General features: G+C 41.6%; 2 pseudogenes; both read left to right on the top strand.

Moving 5' to 3' along the window:
* Positions 1 to 21,885, top strand: part of LOC130134628 (uncharacterized CDP-alcohol phosphatidyltransferase class-I family protein C22A12.08c-like) — a 90,473-nt pseudogene that overhangs the window by 61,408 nt on the left and 7,180 nt on the right.
* On the top strand, positions 12,301 to 15,367 carry LOC115661817 (ankyrin repeat-containing protein BDA1-like; annotated as a pseudogene).

Below are 21,885 nucleotides of genomic sequence, written 5' to 3'. Positions count from 1 at the left end.
CTGGTAATACCGAGCATCGTCCTGTGTAGTAGTACCGCCTCAGGACGGATCAATTCCACGCATAATGGTACCGCCTCAGGGATTTTCGTAGCCACACATACAGCATCACACATAATTTTTCACTCGTTCACTCGCTTGATTTACACGTCAACATGCCAACATACTAGCCGATCAAGTTCAGCCAATGCACGCACCAAACCACACGCATTTCACATGCTCAATCAACACCCAATCGTTGCCAATTACCAATCAAATCAATTCAGCCCATGCGCACACATAACAACCCACATTTAAATCAATCAACTCACGATTCAACAAACATACGAGGCCACTATCGGGCCCACAATCACAGCTACAATCATGGCATAAATTCAGCATTTCCAAGCTCATTTCAAACCATATCAAACACCACATTCTAGCCACACTACAACACACCTAACCGACACCATTTGTCCCTAAATCGAGCCATAAGCTCGTCAATTCAATCCACAACATCCAGCACTCAATTCAGCCTCAAATCAGCCCCGAAACATCACAAATTCAACCTCAATTCAGCCAATACCAGTCCTCAAATCAGTCCACTAAATTAACCCCTAAATAACCCCTAAACAGCCCCTAATTAACCCGATTCAGCCCCTAATCAAGTCTATCGATACCCGATATCCTAAATAGGGTTTAGGGGGCGACTTACTTGGAATCTAGGCTAGCTCGACTGGAAGGGAAAGGGCGGCTGACCGACGGCCACGCGGCGGAGAGCGGCGACGGCGAGCGGCTGAACGGCGGGCGGCGGTGGCTAGCGGTCTGCTGGCTTGACTCGGGTGAGCTGAACAGGACAGAATGAGGGTGATGGTGATTCGGTGAGGACAGAATAGGGGAGAGGGAGACGGTGAGGCGAGCGGCGGGCGGCGGGGTGAGGCGAATGGCCACGGCGGCGACGGTGGTTCCAGCTCGGCTGGAAGGTGGCGGCGACAGCCGGCCTAGGCGGCTGGCCACGTGACCGGTGGAAGGCTGAGGGAGTTCGGTCGGGAGGGAGAGAGGGAGGGTGAGGCCGAGAGAGGTGAGAGAGTGAGGAGAGAGAGAGGAAAATGGAGATTTTAAATGAAGAACACCAATAATTGGTGTCTAATCCCATGCAAAATGACCATCATGCCCCTTTCTCACATTTCCAATCAATGGCCAAGATTCGATCTTATCTTAAGATCAACGGCCGAGATCAAATCTTTTCCAAAATATCTAAGGGTAAAATGGGAATTTCACAAAAAGTCCAAGGGCAAAATTATCCAAAAATTGTCATTTCTAATGTGAGGGTGAAATGACCAATATGCCCTTCCCCATTTACACTTGGCCTTAACAAACTTCCAAGGGTAAAACGGTCATTTTCCATTTCTCGCCGAAATTCGATTTTTCTGAAGGATTCGAACAATTCTAAGGCTGATCATGCTAATAACAACGTCATCCAAATGTTCTGTCGTGACTTGCTAAATTTTCAATGCCCAACTTGATCTCTAATTAATGACTAAATTTTAAATAACGTAACTTGAGCATATCTCAGACTAACGGGTGGCTTTTGAGGAAATTCGCACTTTTGACCCGTGGCCGATACTGAATCAAGCTCCGTTCAAGTTCACTCGGGTCGTGACAACCTCGGTTGTCACTTAATTGCGAGGATCGATCGCTAGTTCCGACGGGCGTGATCGTTTGGTATAGGTTTAGGGTCGTTCGTCAGTTCATCTCGTGGTCAAGCGGAATCACCCGCGATCCACTAATATGACAGCGGCGAACTGATCCCTAACTATCCTTGGATCGGCCTTCATTGGCTCAAAATGTCACCTCGACAATTTTCATGATCGAAAGTCGGTTCACAATCGAGTTTTTTTAGTCGCGTGAATTTAAATCCCTAATTAACCTTTCCCTAACGGTTAGTATCCCAGGAATGATCAGTTCCAGGTGAGATCTAACTACCAGTACGTTCATAAAACCATCTATTTCATAAATCCCAAGTGGGTCGGATTTCAGAATGTCACAGGGTGTATGCAATGTTCCCATTCGTCAGGGACTCCTTCTCCTTTCTCGTGTTGAGTCTCTTGCTTGTGGAAGTGGGGTCTATAAACCAACCGTCACGCAATCCCATTTCAATTCGTTCGCCCACAGGAATAAAACAATTAAGGGATTCAGCAGTGGCACCAACCAGGCGGTGTCTGTATTCATACAGAAGAGACTTAATGAACAACTTCATTTGCTCATGATCAGTAAGTTCTGGGGTAACCTGGGCAGCCAAGTTCCTCCATCTGGTGGCATACTCTTTGAAGGACTCACTCTTCTTCTTTTCAGTGCATTCCAGGTCGTCACGAGAAAAGGTGACGTCGAGGTTGAATTGATACTGCTTGAGGAATGCATCAGCGACATCATCCCAAAATTTAAAAGCATCAACATCTTTTGATATATACCATGTCAAAGCTGGCCCGGTCAAATTTGCTTGAAAGGTCTGAATCATGAGGGGATCATTATCAACGTATTGGGTCATCTGCACATGATACATGTGCAAATGGTGTTTGGGACATGAGGTGCCATCATATTTCTCGAATTCTGGCATCTTGAACTTTTCTGGTACTTTGACCTGTTTGTATATAGACAGGTCAAGTGGGACAGCATGTTGCGGGCCTTGTAGCTGTTTCAGCATCTCCTCGACCTTTGCAAGGCGTTTGTCATGTTCTGTCATCGGTGCACTTTCAAGTTCAGTCTTCCTGACGGCGAGAGGAAGCGGATCGTCCTCTAGCGGGGGCATTTTGCTGTCGCTGGTAGAGACTTTGTCTTTTCCAGTAGACGGTGGTGGTAACACCACCTCGATTGCTGCAGGCATGGGCGTGAGCTTGCCATTGATGGATTCTATTTGCTTGGTGAGGTTTTCAAGTGCATTGAAAACCATCTTCATTTCGTTTTCCATGTTATTGAGACGGACGCTTTCTTCGGCCATTTTTTGTAACTACTTGTGAAAACGTTGAAATGAATGAGTATATTGCCTAATAAAGAATCATTTCATGACCAAGTCATAATATTATTACATATTTTCTTTATTTGCAAAGAAAAAAAAGAAAAAAAAAGTTTTTATTAATATTAACATTACAAACAACGTCCCCAGGGTTAGAACCCCGGTCGCCTCGGACCGTTTTTGCTCATCCCTGGATACCACTGGGCCGAAGGCCACGGTGGTGTCATTAAAGCGCAAAACATTTTATTTATATAATAAAAAGTGGTCCGAGTTATATTAACATTAGTACGACCCATAAACACTTTTAAAGAAGAAAACCAAAACCCTTAAACATAAATACTAGGAAATATAAAAGACAGAGGCTTTTAACAAAAGGGTGCCCTTCCCGGATACTCATTTTATAAAAGATGGGGAAGCCACAGTCTCTCGGAGCCGCTTATTTTCACGGACAAGCTCCGCAATAAGCGTATCCCTCGTCCCCATAGTCCTTTCGAGATGGTTGATCTGTGCTTGGTGACTGGGCTTATTGGTTACATCTGGGACCTTTGGCTGTAGAGCTGCCGGGATTTGGTGATGCAGAATGTAGAACAGAGAGGCATGATGGACCTTTTCTTGCCCTTTCAATAGTCTAGGCACAAGAATGTTCTCAAGCTGACATTTAGTCCATACCCCCTGGATGGCACAAATTTCGCCAACGTAATTGTAGTTCGAGCGAGTGAATTGAACTCGAAACAGGTCTGTCTTGAGAGGCGCCGGGATCTCCTGAAGGGCCCTGTACTGGCGGGCTACCCGGTAGAGGTAGTATGAAGTGGAGCCAGATAAACCAAGTAGTGGAACAGGGTTGTGAAATCTGTAAGCATAACGAGCCTAGCCCTCATGGAACCATTTAGCGTACCATAAGAAAGCTTTGGGATCGGGGTTTTTCAAAAAGTTTATTCAGGTAGAGTAATCTTTATTAGGGGAATTACTCTTTAAGACCTCAAATCTTTGTATCGGATGCATAAAGTCATCGATTTCAAAAAGCTGCATGAGGTGCTCAAATCCTCTTAAATGGGATAAAAACCAGATTTGCAAAATTTCTAGGGCGGCCCGCATGATTTTCTCATCATTTTGTTTAAAACGGTTAAGAGAAAAAAAATTTTATGCCAGAACCGAATTAACATAACCCAAGCCGATGCAAATTTGTTTGGCCACATACGCAATCGATGGGTTTATTGAATTTTTGCGATGGGGAAAAATGACACACCCGATAAAAGCAAGGATAAAAATCCTAGATTTTTGGCTCATGGGTTGACTTTCAAAGCACTCATTTAAGAAAAACCAGGGGCATACATTACAATGAGCTTTAATGACTCTTTTCACAGTATTGCTCTCGATTCGCAAAAACTGGGATAATTCGGGTAGAGGGGACACACCCAAAAGTGATTTGACGAGCTCAGATCTTAAAGGCTTTCCAACGACAATACTATACTCTTCCAGAGTCGGGGTCATTTCAAACTTACCGAATATGAAAGTGGATGTTTGTGGGCACCAGAAATGTGCTAATGCCTGCATCATGCCAGAATGGATATTGATTTGAGCAGTGGAAGTAGGCGACTAATTCTTGCTTTGACATACTGTTGATCATTCTGATTGAGTCGATCCCACCATGCCAGAAGCTCTTTCTTAGGAGTGGGGACGAATTGGACATCAGCTCTTCCCATCGTATATAGAATGCAATCAACGGGTGGCCTAACAGTAACAAATCAATTGAATAAGTAGGCTGCATAATAAAATGAGAAGGGATAGAATATATACCTTTCCTTGACCATGGCAATCATAACAACATGCACATGAGGAGTGAGGTTCGATTTCTATCTAAACTGGCTCAGCAAAATAACGTTAAAAGGGTGCCTGACCGTCGCAGTCTCGTGTTGGTGTCAAGTCCTTTTAACCTTGGTCAAATCGAAAGGAATATCTTATAGTTATGCGAATAACGGCTAAAGATATTTCTTTACGATTTTTTAGAAATAAATTTCGGGGAAAAGAAAGGCAACCTCTACATCACGGGCTCGCGTTCGAGGTCGTATCTTTCTTAACACCATCCTAAAATGCCCTATCGCGGCCCAGGTCCGGCAGCGTGGTTGTGTGTGCAATAGTGTAGTGCTAAATCATTAAAGCATGCACAATAATTTATAAACAATCAATTTGAACCTGCAAGAACAAATAACACCTTAATGTCAGGATCATACCTGGAGTCTTCGCTGCCAAACAAAAATTATTTTGAACAGGATAAAAAAAATAATTGGCTTAAGTCCACTTTTAAAAAATGCAATTGCCCAGTGGAGTCGCCAGTCTGTCGCGACCGACCTCTCGCTTTTTTTATCAACATGCAAAAAAAGGGGGTCTCGCCTGGTACGTGCTAAGTCTAGGTTCAAGACTTAACTCGGACTCTCCCAAGCCCATACTATATCGCGACTTAGGGTTTAGGTTTTTTACCTGCAAGTGGTTTATATCAAGGAGTCACCACTAATCGATTTGGGGTGGGTCGATTAGAAACCCAAATAAGGTGATGGGAGAATCACCCTATTCCTACGAACTAGAGATGAAATGAGTTCGGGGACTTGATTACACTAGTTGGATAACTAATGCCCTTTCGGTACCTTTTTACCCTGTTCATTTCTGAAAACGTTTATCAGGCAATTTGGATTGATTTTAGGACCTTTCTCCTAACATGTGAGGTAATCAAACGAGTGCATAATCATAAACGATTAGCAGTCAAAATAGATATGTAGCCTAAGGTTCTAACCCTAACTAAGGCGAACAACATTCAAAACACAACAATTTATGCAGTTATAGTCTAATTAAAAACATGCATAATGATAATAATAAAACAGTAGTAAGAAAACATGCAAAGTACTACCGTATAACCCTATAGGCTTGTCTAATTTAAACATGAAAATTTATGCAATTATAATAACATGCATAATAATACAATGATAAATTAAAACATTCAGATATATCACATAATTTAGAGGAGTAAAAAAATTTTAAATTTTTTTTTAAAATAAGAAGATAAATACGGAAAGGAAATTTTTTTTTTAAAAAAATATAATATAATATTTTACTGGGTCGGGCACGGATCCGGGTTGGTCGGATCTGATCCGGGTCAACGGATCCGACTCAGGGCGTTGACCCGGGTCGGGTCGACTGATCCGGGTTGGTCAGAACTGACTCGGGTCAACAGATCCGACCCAGAGCGTTGACCCGGGTCGGATCGGTTCATCCGGGTCGGGTCGACCCGTGTACACAAATATGCGGGGATGCCGGCGGACCCAAAAATTGGCCTATCGCCGGCTGACCCAGATCGGCGCCGACCAAAAACCGTTCCCTAGTGACCACCGCCGAGCCTCCTTAACCAGCCCACTCATCGTCCAACGTCTTGCTCGCCGGCCCGGCGACCAAAGACAAACTAGCCTCATTGAGGCACTTCGACAAACACTCGGCGTGCGCAACCAAAACAGATGGTTTTCGACCTACCTCGGAGATCTGGCGTACTCCGGCGACCTGGCTTACCTTCAGCGATGGTGCATGAGCGGTAGGGGACAATGATATGGGATGGGATTCGCGTGAAATGGCCGGTGCGAGTCCCGACCAAACCGCGCACAAAAACAAGGCAAAATAGAGCAAGGCGGGACCGGGGGAGGCTCACCAGTCGGCGACGCAACTGGAGGATTTCTGGCTGATCTACGGTCGACGGCGCGCGGCTACGGGGACATGTAAAAGCTCGAATCTCTTCTCTTTCTCTCTCTTTTCTCTCTGATTCTCTCTCTGCTCTGCTCTCTCTCTATCTCTGTTTTCTCTCTCTAATGGCCGACCCGGCCTCCCTCTCCCTCTCCGGCTTATATAGCCGACGACGATGCTCACTCTCTGCTCCGTTACGTCCGCTAACGACGGCCTGCACCAGCCTACGATCCTTGAAGACTTTTGTGACCATTTGTAGGCCAGTGCAGGGGGGCCGGTTCTGTGAGGGGCAGAGAGACAGGGGGAAGAGAGGAAGGAGGAGATAAGGGAGGCCGGGAAATCGGGGAGGACGAGACTAGCCATTAATGCCAATCCCGTTGGCGTGCTCCCTCGGCCTTCCTCTGGCCTGATAGGGATGGCATAGCGGCTGCTCCGCCGTTCATCGCTCTGCGGCCAAATGCAAGGGCGAATAGGGGAGAGAAAGAGACAGGTCGGCGTGGGGGAAAGAGGAAGAGAAGGGAGCTGAGCCGGGCTAGGCCCAGCCTGCGTAGGGAAAAAGAAAAAAAAAGAAAGGCGAGCTAGGCCCGCGCGGGGGAAAAACGAAAAAAGGAAAAGGGCCGGGTCGACCCAGCCCCGATCCGACCCAACTCAGAATTTTTTTTTAAAATTTTGAAATTTTTTTTAAAAAAAAATTCTTATAGACCCTATTAATACAAATGTGCCTAATTTCTCTATGCAATGCATTTAAATATAAATATTTTTTGTTTTAGGAATTAAAGAAAATTAACTCCTAAATTTTGTGCAATTAATTTTGGGCAAATTAAAATAGGTGTCAACATCCACCCAAAAATCTTCACTATCAGCAAAATTGAGTGAACAAAGTTCTTCTCTAGCAAAAACTAGAGGTAAATAGCATCAAAGACATCAAGAACATCATTCTTAGCAATAAACATGAGATTCATAAGAGATAAAATGATAAATCTCACAAAAAACGCACTTTTGGTGCAACCCACGAAAACCTAATGTGGGGAGCTTCAACTGAAAATCAAACCGATCAGATTCGAAAAGAATGCGGCACGACCACGCTAACAAAATTTCAGCTCAATCGAACCATGAATCGACCTTTGACGTCAGCATCAGATATATCCTCAAACTCAGATTTTCTGCTCTCTTTCTCTCTTGTTACTGTGTTTCTCAAAAAACGCTCTTTTTGCGGTCACGACATAATAATAGTGAGAAACCCTATTTTTCCATATGAATAGACATATGGGTTCAAGCCTTGGTTTGCAATTCATTGGGCTTCCTCCACATGGAAGTAAACCCAGCCAACAAATCTCCCCCTCACGACAATATGAAGGGATTCACCATCCCTGCTACAAATTTGCAATGTTCAAACTTCTCCCTTGATAGAGTCTTTGTCATCATATCGGAACCATTATGATCGTATGAATTTTCTCAAGTTCCAACAACTTCTCATCTAGAATATCCCTCATCCAATGATATCTAACATCAATGTATTTCGATCTAGAATGAAAGGATGAATTCTTATCAAGATGAATCACACTTTGGTTGTCACAAAATAACTCATACCTCTTTTGCTTGACCCCAAGTTCTTCCAAGAACTTCTTTAGCCATAGTAACTCTTTACTAGCTTCGGTCACCGCTATAAATTTAGCTTCTATTGTAGAAAGCGCAACACACTTCTGCAACCTTGACTTCCATGACACAACCCCACTTGCAAAGGAAATCAAATAACCAGAAGTAGATTTATGAGTATCAATATCTCCAGCCAAGTCGGAATCTGTGTATTCAATTAACTCAAGTTTCTCGGTCCTGAAATTGAGTTTCAAACTGGAAGTTCCCCGAAGATACCTCATGATCCACTTCACTGCACTCCAATGCTCTTTACCTGGATTTGATAAATAACAACTAACAATGCAAACTGCATGCGCCACCCACTTTCCATGTCTTTCTTCTCTTTATCAGTTGTGGGACTTTGCTTTGTATTCAACTTAAAGTGGGCAGCAAGAGGAGTGCTAACCACTTTAGCATTGTCCATGTGAAATTTATGAAGAATCTTCTCGATGTACTTCTCTTGCGACAAGACCAACTTCTTAGCATTTTTGTCCTGAGTAATTCTAATGCCAAAAATCTGCTTCGCCGGGCCCAAGTTTTTCATGGCAAAAGACTTGCTCAATTGTTTTTTCAACAACTCAATTCGTGAAGCATTCTTGCCAACAATTAACATATCATCAACATAAAGCAAGAAAATAATAAAGTCATCATCAGAAAATTTTTGGATAAACACACAGTTATCTGAGGAAGTCTCCCTGCTCAGTCATAATTGAGGTAAACTTTTTTTACCACTGTCTCGGTGCTGACCTTAGGCCATAGAGACTCTTTTTCAGTTTGCATACATAATTCTCTTTTCCTTTCACTTTGAAACCTTCTGATTATTCCATGTATATCTCTTCCTCCAAGTCACCATGTAGGAAGCCTGTTTTAACATCCATCTGCTCAACTTCCAAGTCTAGGCTAGCTGCCAAGCCTAGAACCACACGAATAGAAGACATTTTTACCACTGGAGAAAATATATCATCAAAGTTAATACCCTTTCTCTAACCAAATCTCTTAACAACCAATCTAGCTTTGTATTGTGATTGTAAAGTATGTTCATCTTGTTTCAACCTGTATACCCACTTGTTCTTCAAAATTCTTTTACCTTTAGGCAACTTCACCAGCTCAAAAGTATGATTATCATAAAGTGATTGCATTTCATCATGCATTGCATCAAACTATTTTCTTTTGCATTCATCTTCTATTGCTTCTGCATAGCACTCTAGTTAACCTGCATCAGTCAATAATACATACTCATCTGCAGAATATCTGGTGGAAGGTCGTCGGTCTTTGATGGATCTCCGAATTGGAATATCTTGTGGAGCATCTAATGGAGTCTTTGGTTCAGGAACGGTATTATCTATCTCAACATGTTAAGGAATATGTGCATTCTCCATACATTCACTTCCTATTGCTCCTCATCGACCTGTGCAGGAATATGTGTATGAGGAACTGGATCCAAGTCAAACAAGTCATTACTAACCTGTGGCACTGAAATCATCTCTAATTTCTCAATATCCTGTATTGTTTGATCTTTCATAAACACAACATTTCTGCTTCTTCTAATTTTCTTCTCAACTAGATTATAGAACTTGTAGCCAAACAAATCCTGTCCATAGCCAATGAATATGCATTGTCGTGTTTTCACATCAAGTTTAGACCTCTCATCTTTGGGAATATGCACAAATGCCTTGCACCCAAAAACACGCAAATAATCATAAGAAACATCTTTGCCTATTCAAACTCTATCGGGAACATCAAACTCTAAAGGAACACATGGAGTAATATTTAATACATGTGTAACTGTACTCAAAGCCTCACCCCAAAAGGATCTCAGTAGCTTTGCTTGTGAAAGTAAACATCTTACTCTTTCAATAAGTGTCCTGTTTATCCTCTCAACTAAGCCATTTAACTGAGGTATCTTAGGAGGTGTCTTTTGATGTCGGATACCCTATTGCTTGTAATATTTATTAAAAGGTCCAATATACTATCCCCTGTTATCAGTTCTAATGCATTTCAACTTCTTTCTGGTATGTCTCTCAACTGAAGTGTGAAATTGCTTAAAAGAATCTAATACTTGATCTTTAGTTTTCAAGGTATAAATCCAAATTTTCCTTGAATAGTCATCTTTGAAAGTAACAAAATAAAGAGAGCCACCAAGTGATTTTGTCTTCATAGGATCGCAAACATCATAATGCACTAAATCAAGAATACCTGACTTTCTTGAAAGAGGGGAACTTTTGAGTGCAACTCTATTTTCCTTTCCTGCTAAACAATGAGCACACTTCTTTGGTGGTGAACTTTTCATTCCTGAAAGGAGCTTCTTCTTGGTCAATATTGACAAACCCTTCTCACTAATGTGATTGAGCCTCTCGTACCATAACTCAACTGTTTCTCCGTTGTCTACTGCATTAATTTTGTGTGTGGACAACTTTGCCTGCATAATGTACAACGAAGAACATTTTTTACCTCTAGCCACAACCATAGAACCTTTAGTGAGCTTCCATCGATCATCACTGAAAGTGTTGCAATACCCCTAATCATCCAACTTATCTGTGGAATCAAATTCAAATGAATATTAGGTATATGCTTAACATTATTCAATACTAACCTCGTGCCATTGCTAGTTTCTAGGCACACATCACCAATGCCTACAACTTCAACAAATCCAGTGTTTTCCATCTTTACAGATCTAAAGTCATATGACCTGTAAGATGTAAAGAAATCCCAACGAGATGTAGCATGAATAGATGCACCACTATCAATTACCCAACTAGTCTCATGACATACAAAATTCACTGCATCACCATCAAAGACAATGAAAAAGTCTTCTGCAAGTGTAGCAACACGATTGTCATTGCTGTCATTATCATTGTTCTTCTCTTTATTTTTCTCTTTTTGTTTCTTTCTTTTCATTTGATGACAAAACCTCTAAATATGTCCCTTTTGATGGCAATATTGGCACTCAACATTTGCAAATTTATTGTATTTGCCTTTGTGTTTATCTTTGCTCTTATCTCTATTTCTCGGATCTCGAGTTTCACTTCTTCCCCTTTTCTCAACAACCAAGGCATCAGAATGTGAAGAGGAGGATCCCTGTGTCTTTCTTCTCATCTCTTCATTTAAAATACTATTCTTGGCCAAATCCATGGTAATCGTACCATTCGGGGCTGAATTGGACAATGACATTCGAAACGTCTCCCACGAGTCCAACAAACTATCAAGCAACCATAATGCTTATAATTCCTTGGAAAGAATTTAAATGATTAGTCAAATGAGTACCATCTTGATATCTCAGAGCCATCATCTGTTTTATCATAAATAACTTGTTATTCCCAGTCTTTTAAGCATATAATTGTTCGAGCTTATTCCACAAACTGCGTGCATGCGTTTCCTCAATGATATGATTCAAAACATTATCATCTACCCACTGCCTAATGTAACCACACACTTGACAATGAAATATAGCCCATTCAGCATTAGTTTATTCTCGGGTTTCTCATCAGCAAACGCGGGTAAATAATAATCCTTCACCTACAAAAGGTCTTCCATCTTTCCTTTCCATGCTTGATAATTCGAACCATTCAATGTAACCATTCTACTCGTATTCGTTTCCATCGTTTAACACAAGACAGAAAAATCCAGCAATAACCAAAACTCTGATACCAGTGTTGAGTGGTCTTGGGCCTCTCTCAACCGAAAAGCTAGCTCAAAGGATGAGGCTTTCCCTTACATTTATAAACTGACTACTAGCCCCTTCCACAACCGATGTGAGACAACCTCAACACGTTCAAGAGACAGATCCCCAACTAGTTGCGTTGTTCCTATGGGATGCTTCATAAACACCAGGTTGCCTAATTACACTTTACTTGACTGTGGCACTATTTATGATTCCGCAAGTTCACTACTTCTTCTTCCATCCATCATCAACGAGAAAAGCCACTCTTCTCCTATATTTCCCTCGTCAAACAATGGACCCTCAGCTTCAACAAGCAATATAACATGATGATGTTGATGAGCTACATAGGTTAATTGTGGAGGACCGAAAACTCTTAGATTGTGTATCTGAGGACCCCTTCCCAAATACTCCTCTACATGTCGCCGCGGTTGCTGGGAAAACCCAAGTGGCCATGGAGGTGGCCATCTTGAAGCCATCGTTTGCTTGGAAGCAGGATCCGGAGGGTTAGAGCCCCATGCACTTGGCTTTGCAACACGAGCATTATCACACCACGAGGGCACTCATGACCCTCAACCCCGAGTTGATTAGAGTCCGAGGATGACGCAGGATCACCCCTTTGCATTATGTCGCAAGGAAAGGAGACGATGAGATGGAGCTCTCGGTCGAATTCCTATCTGCTTGCAGATCATCCATCGAAGACTTAACGAGTCGATGTGAGATTGTGGTTCACGTTGCCGTCAAGAACCACAACCTCAAAGCATTTAACGTTTTGTTTGGATGGCTTAAGCAAGTCCATCTGACACAAATTTTGGATTGGAAAGACCAAGATGGTAACACCGTCTTACATATTACTGCATCCGAGGGGTAGCCCAAGGTATAGTTCAATCGGTTTCGTGGTTATTTGTGCTTTTGTTGTTCGACCTTCAATACGACACAATCTTACCCAGGATCCAATATAATGGTAATAAGTATATGGTTTTAGAAAACATTCAGAATGAGGAGATTGGAACGGACCACATTGTTTGGTTTCTTTCGTACGAGAGTAGAAAAGGAATTAGGAGGGATGTATATCACTCTTTCCCTCACAATCTTCTACTTCCACTTCTCTTTTTGGCAATTTCCCCGTGCACTTGGTCGCGGGAGGGTAGGCTCTACCCTATTATTGAATGCAGTTTTTACACAGATGGATCCATTCTTTTATCCTCATTTGTCTCCTTAGTAATTATTCTAACCATTTCATTTCTCTTCAAATCACTCAGCATCCAAACATATAATAGACTTTTCATGCCATTCAGACGGGTTGGAAAAATTAGGTCAACAAGTAGCGCTTCAATATATAAAAACAAAGGTCAAATACTCATATTAAGATAGTGATTATATGAGTACGTAGATTGTTTTTCCATTGTTTTTGTTTAAATTAATATATACATATGGGCACGTTTGAAAATTAAAATTAGTGCTCGAAAATTAATAATTTTGCAGTGGATGACATCAAACTTGTATGATAATCCTTACTGGTGTTTGACTTAAAAGACTCAATTCAGTCAAAACATTCACCTAATCTTGTAATCTGTTTAACGGACAATAATAAGAATCTTCTCTATTAGATTGTTAAAACCTATCAATAGAAATCATAGTTTCATAGTTGGAAAGAAATTAATCATATTCGGTGATGTATTTTTAATTATCAACAAACAGTTTTTTATTCCTATTTTCACCGCTTACGATTATCAACATTAGCGTTTATTAAACAAGCCCATATTTTCAGTTCAAAAGTGGGAAAACTATTTTAGGCTCGTGATGCTTCCACTTTGTGTTCATTTTAATTGGCCTAACAATGTTTTGGTTGAAAGTTATAGAGAAAAAGGAAGGAAAGAAAAGGAGTGATCAAGATTGTTTCAACCCCAATAAAAATCAGTTTTTAGTGAGCTCTAAATCTTTTTAAGTTGGATGATTTTGGATGAATAATTTCTTTCCAAGTATTTACATCATAATAGCTCCTCCCTAACACAACAATAACTTAAATTAATTTTTTTTCAATTATTTCATTTTTCCTATGGATTAGCAAAATCTCTGTCCTTCTTTTGAAATTCAGTTCATCTGAACATACTGTACGAAGATAGAAGCTAGTGAAATGTAAGCTAAAAAGGAAAATCCGACATAACCATAAAATAATCATTTTGTGGATCAGAAAATTACTCCCTGATTAGTGGAATCTTATGCATCAAGGAAACCTGTCTTTGGAAGTCTTTCTCTTCATAGAAAGAGAACTAATATACAAAATGCAATTGAATTCTAAGCATTTTAGTTGGCGCAATAAAGGCATAGTTATTAGGGTCATCACTTTTGCGGATTCACCTATGTTACAATTCACATGAGATATTCCTAGCTACCAGGTAAATGATTTTGGGGGAAAGGACTATATCACACTTATTTAAAAAGATTCAGGACTTCACTACATTAGCTCAAATAATTGCATTTGATAAATTAGATTTAGTAAAACTTTTTCCCTTTGTTCATCGATGGTTGCATCACTTGCATCATTCAAACTTGTATGCCGTGAGCTCACTTTGTGCACAATAGTAAAACCTGTAAGAAAGCAGTGATTAAAATCGAAGGGATACACACTTTATTTTGTTCCCTTTGCAATTCTTTCGGATCATCAATCTATTGATTGGATACACGAATGTAAATGCGAAGAACTTCCAGAATAGGACGGCCTTGGTTATCTTCTGAGTGAATGTTCATTTTGATGAAGATGTTGCGAGGAGGTTATGCCTAAGATCTACTTCTACCCTCTCTCTATCACAGTTTTTTAGCGGGGATTTAAATGTCTTTGAGAAGTGCGCATATTCTTTGGGTGTCAGAGATGAAGCCACTCGCAACATAAGCCTTGTAGTGGCTACCTTAATTGCGACTGCCACTTACCAAGCCGTTCTCAGTTCTCCGGGAGGATACTGGCAGGATTCCTCTTCAAATACCGCAGCCAATTCCATTGTCGTTACCGCTAATTCCAGCAGCATTGCTCTTGGAAAACCACATCAAGCCGGAAACATTATAATGAGTGGCCCAAGTCTGTATTGGTTTGCATATCTCAACAGCACGGCTTTTTACGTCTCCGTCGCCTCAATCGCGGTCTCTGCTCTTTCACTGTGGCCCCACGCTCGCATCGTTCTTTGATTATTCTTAGTTTTGCCTACTGTATATTCCTTGTAATTGAATTCCCCAAATCCTTTAGTGTCATAGGATTGTTCCCGCTGGCCTTCTTGTGGTGCTTGCCATTCGCCGGGTGGCAACAACGAATGTGTGCCAGAGGAGTTTGCTCGAATGATCGTGAGATTAAAGACGATAAACAGTAACTTCAAAGAAGATGAACAGTAACTTATGATGAATTAGTTTTTTTAAACTTTTACAGATGTGGCGCCACATCAATGCTACGTTAAATTTTTCTTCTTAATTTTAATCCAGATTTTATTTCGGACAAAATTGCCCTATTTTGGTCGTCGAAAAAATTAAGTATTCATCGGCTAGGAAAATTTTGGCCGACCAACAAGCTTAGGCTCTTATTGGAGACCGACTTGGTCACTTCATGTCCTTATTTGAAATAATATCCACTTTGGGTTCTTTAAAAGAAAAAATTTAACCTCACTTCATCCCCTTATTTGGAATTTTCCCTTTAGTTTTTAATATTTGAGTTGAATCGAGTTTAATGCAAGCATATATACTATACTGAGTTGAGCGCAAGCATGGGGTTGAGAAAACTGAATTGCCATATTTCCGGGATAATTGCACAATCTATCCTAAAGTTATTGTACCAAAGCTCGAACCAATGAAGTATAAATTTTTTAGTTGAATTAATGTAGTCTTATACTTATGAGGAAAAATGCAATCAAATCATTTCAGGTAAGTCTCGTTGGATATATCTAACATGACACTCTAGTCATCTTTGACTGTCGAAGTGCAACCACGATGACATGACATGACGAAACGACACCAACTTTCTTCTTATTTAAGCACCCAACAGAGAGATAAGTCAATAGGCTTTTTGGAATTGACTGCTCTCCCTTGCACTATATAATAGAAGGCCAACATACAAAAGAATATAATGGGAATATGTCCTTTTCCAAACGTACATGCCGTAGTGGAAGCACTGCTTGTCACTTCCATTTTATTAGCAAAGCTATTTAAGAATGATTAATATTATGAAAAACCTCAAATTATTACTCTTGTAATAAATTTATTTTAAATTAATTTTTTTTATTTCCAAAAATCCCAAACAGGTACACCTATGACAATTTTACCCTCTATTAGTTTCCGTTAAATTTATCGTCAAATTTTTTAGTTGGATGACATGTAACAGTTGACAGGTATACTGATTTAGGGTTTTATCCTCTGTTTATCACAGATGTATCAGTTTGTGATATTAATTCAATTTAACATAAGGTAAATCTGCCACAAATGTATCGGTTTAGGGTTTTTGATGGCAAAAAAATTAGTTTGGGGTAAATTTGTCACAAGTGTACCATTTTGAAGTTTTTCATGATCAAAAAATTAGTTTGTGATTAGTTTGGGATGTTTCGTGGTATTAACCCATTTAAGAATTCGCAATTGATGAGCATGCTGGCCAAGCTGACCTGTCTTACGTTGGATGAATCTCAACATGATTGTCTCGTTAGAAGAAGATAATCACATACTTCCGTTGGCCAATGCTTAGTACATTGTTACGCTGTCATCAAATTAGGATTGCATCAACCACTGAGGTTTGCCTCAAAAGTCACCCTTCCTACTTAGGAAGGGGGAGGTGGGAAGTTTGATTTCTCAACTTTTCAGGAGGGGCTAGAGGTCGAGACGTCTGAGAGTCAGTTAAGAGTTAGAGTATGACAGACTAAGAAAAAATTAGGATTGCATCTGCATAATTTTCTCCGTTTGTTTGTTTATGTGATGGCTAACAAAAACAGTCAATTCATCTTTGCTTCTTTTGGCTTTTCATAATCTCCTGCGTTCAAAAAAGTAATCTAATTTCCAATTTAGCTTTTGACTACGAAGACCATAAAAACAGATGCTATTGGTCCACGAGAAAAACTAAATGTTAGCTGATGAAAAGATGTTAGAGTGAAAAAAAGAAAAAGAAGCTGTTAGAGTAGTTATGCCTATTTAGAGAACAAGAGATTTTGCATTACTTTTGGCCAGGGTGATTAATTAATATGATCAAGAATGAAGATGGGACTATAGCACAAACGCAAAGGGAGTGTAGCTTTGATTAAGACTCTGCTTGTTTTGCGAAAAATGAATAATTTAAAAAATATTTTCCTAAAAATGATCGCTTGTATTGCTTACATAAACGAACAAACTAAAAATATTTTTGCTATCTACGAAAAATATTTAGATATAAATTGTAGGGGTGTCAATGGGTCGGGTCGGGTCGGGTTTTCATGATACCCGATCCGACCCGAAATATACAGGGTTACGCTCGACCCGACCCGACCCGACCCAACCCAAGACCCTGTTCAGCATATACTCCAAGAATAGGGTCGGGTCGGGTCGGGTTTAGGGTCACAATTGATGCGCTTCTTCGCTCGACAGTCCCCTCCCAGTTTGCCCATCATCCACACCGAATCCCCCGTCTCTCCTCGGGACAGGCTTAGACTTCTCGTTATTAGGCGTCGTCGACACCCGGCGACGGGAGCTGTGAGAGACGGAGCGGCGACGGAGCGACGCCGCTCCGGCGCTCCTCGCGGCCAGCATCCTCTTCTCGGCCGCGGCGGCCATGAGCTCCCTTTGCATCCGGCGGCCGTCCTCCGGCGACGAGCAACCGACGGCGGCAGCGGCGTCCCTGGGCTTGCTCCGCTTGGGCTCCGGCGGCGAGTGCTTCATGCCGAGGCGCATCGCCATCTTCGAGTCCTCCTCCTCCCGATCCGCCATCGCCCGCCCCCCGCCGGTCCCGCGGAAAGGGATCTCGAAAAAAGCGCCGAGGAGAAGAAGCGTAAGAAGAAGAGATCTAGGGTTTCTCCCCGGGCGCTCCCCCAGCTCCTCCATCGTCGGCGTCGTCGAATCGGCGGCAACTCGCGGAGATCGACGGCGAAGGGGGGATCGATCGCACCGGGGGGAAACGGTCGGAATCGAAGAGGGAGGATCGAAAGCTTTCCCTGATCGGGGGGTCGCGGTCGAGGCTGAACTGGATGGAGAGTGAAAAGGGGGAGACAGAAGTTCACGGCCGAGAGAGAAGAAGCGAAGGGGAGAGAGAATGGGAGAGAGACTGAGAGAGGGAGATGGGTCGGCCCAGAGTGTCAATGGGTCGGCCCATCTAACCCCAACCCTTTGATACCCCAAATTTTAGGGCCCTATTCCAAGAAAATAAAGACCCGACCCCAAAATACCCCAAATTTTAGGGCCGGGTCAGGCTGGCGAGGGTCGGACCGGGCCAGCGCGGGTCTTTTTGACACCCCTAATAAATTGTTGTCAATAATAAAATATTTTTTATTGACTAATTATTTCGAGCGATATAAGCGATCCTTTTTAGGAAAATATTTGTCAAATTATTGATTGCTGAATGAAAGAGGACCCGACGAAGGTTGAACGGGGATTCTCATGGATTGGCGAGTAAAGGCAGAGGAAATAACTAAAAAAAGAAATGGAATCCCATTGTAATTGCAACTCATCTCGTAGTAAGTACATTGTGTAATCACTCACTTAGGTCTTGTTTGGTTCACCTTGGAGTAAAAGCAAAGGAAATGGAATCCCATTGCAACTCACCTTCGGATGGATTTATGATCGCAGAATCAGAGTGCCTAGGGAACGGATTCCCCTTAAAAATGCAGCATTGGATGGCTCAGGCAGAGGTGGTACAGGGATTCCTAGAAAAGAAAAACATTCGTGAACCCAACCCACCATTTGTCTGAGCTTCATCATCATCATCTGCAAATCCTACAATACCAGAACTCTCTTTCTCTCTCTCTCTCCGTTCATCATCTTCAAATCCTTACCACGTGAGTTTTGCCCGCCTCTTGATTCCATAGCCCTCCCATTCCTCTACTAGGTGAAATCATTTCTCTCTCTTGCCACCGTGAAACTTGTTAGGATTCTTTAAGGAGATGTCAGCTCCGAGCATCACGTTGGCTTGGACGGGGACATAAAGTTCCATTTACAAACTCGGCTCAGTTGCTGTCACTCCATTTGATCTCGTGATTGGGTCTTTGACTCAAAACACGATGAGGATAAGAGTATCACACTGGCGTGAGGTAACTGTTGTGAAGTACTTTGAAGTTACACAGGAATGGCTTCATCTTCATCGCTGCGGATTTTGCGTGAAATGCTTGACTCGCGAGATTTTGACGAATTGTCTACAATGGGTTTGTTGTGAACTGTAAAATCATTTAGAGGACAATAATCAAGAAATTATTGAGCGATCTTATGTGGTTCTTCATTTTGTTTCTTATCACTAGATTTTCGCTGTGTATGTTGATTGGAGAAGCATTCAATTTCTTCCATGTTTTAAACTCATTTTGCAACTCACGTTGGACATTTCTCTCTTCATTGGTGATTTGAAACCAAAAAATGAAGAAAGAAAGAGCCCCACTCCTAGGAATTTGATTGCTGAGATTGGGATTCCTTTTCATGATTCCGTGGCCATGAGCCAAACATGGCCTTAAGTGTTTGAGGTGTCAGCATGGATAATCCTCCCATATTCACGTACCTTGATTGCTACGCTCTGGGTGATATGTGAATTCTAACTTTGGTTGGATGAAACATGACTGATCGAACCCTTTCGCTCTTCAGCCTAGCAAAATGTCGGTCTTTCAAAACTGTGCATAATCGAAAGCCACTTTTTTTGGGAATTTGACCTCTCTAAAATTTCCAAGGTCAAAAATGAATTCGAAAATAGCTCATCCTAGTCGAACTCTTTTATGTTTACCTATGCAGGTTGTGAATAATGTTGAAGACGCTGTCAAACTTCATCTTGAGAAAGGAATGCGATTCTTGACATATGCCTATTCAGACGAAAGATGCCTTTTCTTTTTGTGGTATTTGCACAATAGTCAATTTTTTGGAAGCTGACACGATCTTTCCATTTTGTATTTTCCCTATCTCAAAAAGTAACTAGTATTCGCTAGTCTTCTATGAATTTTCCTTATAATGTTTCAAGTATGACGTTCCTTGAAAGCGGTCAGCATCCCACTTGAATTAGGTAGAATCAAATGAACAATTTATGGTTCTTCTTGCTCCTTTCTCTAACGCATGCGATCTCAATGACATACTTTTGGAGGTATTCCAACGTTCCTTCTTACATGTATATGAGAATCGTACTTGGCAAATCTGCAAACTTGATGCAAAAAAAATGAAAAGAGAAAAAGAAAAGAAAAAAGAAGAAAACAATAAAAAAAATTCGAAAAATATTATAAATATTATTAAAAATTATCCGCGTTAGTGCCCACTGTCCTACGTGGTATTACCGGTGTCCACATGTTAAAATTGGTCGGATGGACTCAATCGGTAAAACGTGAAAAGGTTTATGACTCAATTGGCAAAATTGAAAGGTTCAGTACTGAATTGATAAAAGTGTAATAAATTTATAAATTTTTGGACAATTTCCCGTATTAATTGCTTTCCCATTAAGCAAAATTCCTTCACTGCCGGTCAAGGACTTCGTCTGCTTCAAGTGCTTGATTCCATCGCTGTTTAGTTGGCAACAGGCTGTTCATGTCGTGTGGACACGAGTCACGTGACCATAAGAGAGATATAGATGAGATTAAGATCAACGCGAGGACCGAGATTAGCAGTTGCGATGTGTCCATCTAAGACAGGCAGTTTCTTTAAGTTTTAGGAGGATCTTACAACATTTCTCCGACATTTTAGATCACTCAAAAGAGAGATGAATTAGATGTGGGTCTCTTTCATCGGGAAAAGTGCCAAAAAAATCCTAAATTTTTTACATCAGTGTCAATTTAGTCCTAAACCTTTTTTTTATGCTCATTCAGTCCTAAACCTTTTGCATTTGTGCCGATTTAGTCCTAAACTTTTTTTTGTGCCAATTAAATCCTAAACCTTTTAAATTGGTGCAAATTTAGTCCTAAACCGTTTGTTTTTGTGTCAATTTAGTCCTTCCGGTCAATTTTGACCGGAATTTGCCGACGTGGACTCCTGCCTGCCGGTCACCGGCGCCGACGTGGAAAACTTTAGTAATATTTTAATATTTTTTTGAATTTTATGTTTTTCCTTTTTTTTCTTTTTTTTTTCCACTTTTTTTTTTTTTGGGTCTTCCATCCTTCCTCTGGTCGGTCGCCGGTCCGACAATCGGCCAGAGGCCAGAGGCCGGCAAGCTCGACCTCGCCGGCCACTGGTGAGGGCGGCCTTGCCCGGCGAGGGCAAGCCTCGCCTTGGTCGGGCGAGGCTCGAGCCCTCGCCGAAGGCCGTGGCGAGGGCTCGAGCCTCGCCATGGTCAGGCGAAGCCCGACCTCGCCGGATCGGGCAAGGCTCGACCTCGCCGGATCGGGCAAGGCCCTTGCCCTCGCCGGGCGAGGCCGCCCTCACCAGTGGTGGCGAGGTCGAGCTCGCCGGCCTCTGGCTTCTGGCCGGTTGCTAGACCGGCGACCGGCCAGAGGAAGGAGGGAAGACAAAAAAAAATGGAAAAAAAGAAAAAAAAAAGGAAAAAAAATAAAAATTCAAAAAAAATATTAAAATATTACTAAAGTTTTCCACGTCGGTGCCGGTGACCGGCCGCCAGCCGACAGGCGTCCACGTCGGCAAATTCCGGTCAAAGTTGGCCGGAATGACTAAATTGGCACAAAAACAAAAGGTTTAGGACTGAATTGACACCAAAAAAGGTTTAGGACTAAATTTGCACTAATGCAAAAGGTTAAGGACTTTTTTGGCACTTTTC

The sequence above is a fragment of the Syzygium oleosum genome, unplaced genomic scaffold (genome assembly GCF_021117445.2).
Source record: "Syzygium oleosum isolate NSW1041296 unplaced genomic scaffold, Sole_v2.1 Sole_v2.03, whole genome shotgun sequence".
Taxonomy (NCBI): domain Eukaryota; kingdom Viridiplantae; phylum Streptophyta; class Magnoliopsida; order Myrtales; family Myrtaceae; genus Syzygium; species Syzygium oleosum.
The sequence above is the reverse complement of the archived record's forward strand: the minus strand, read 5'-3'. Positions and strand labels throughout refer to the sequence as shown.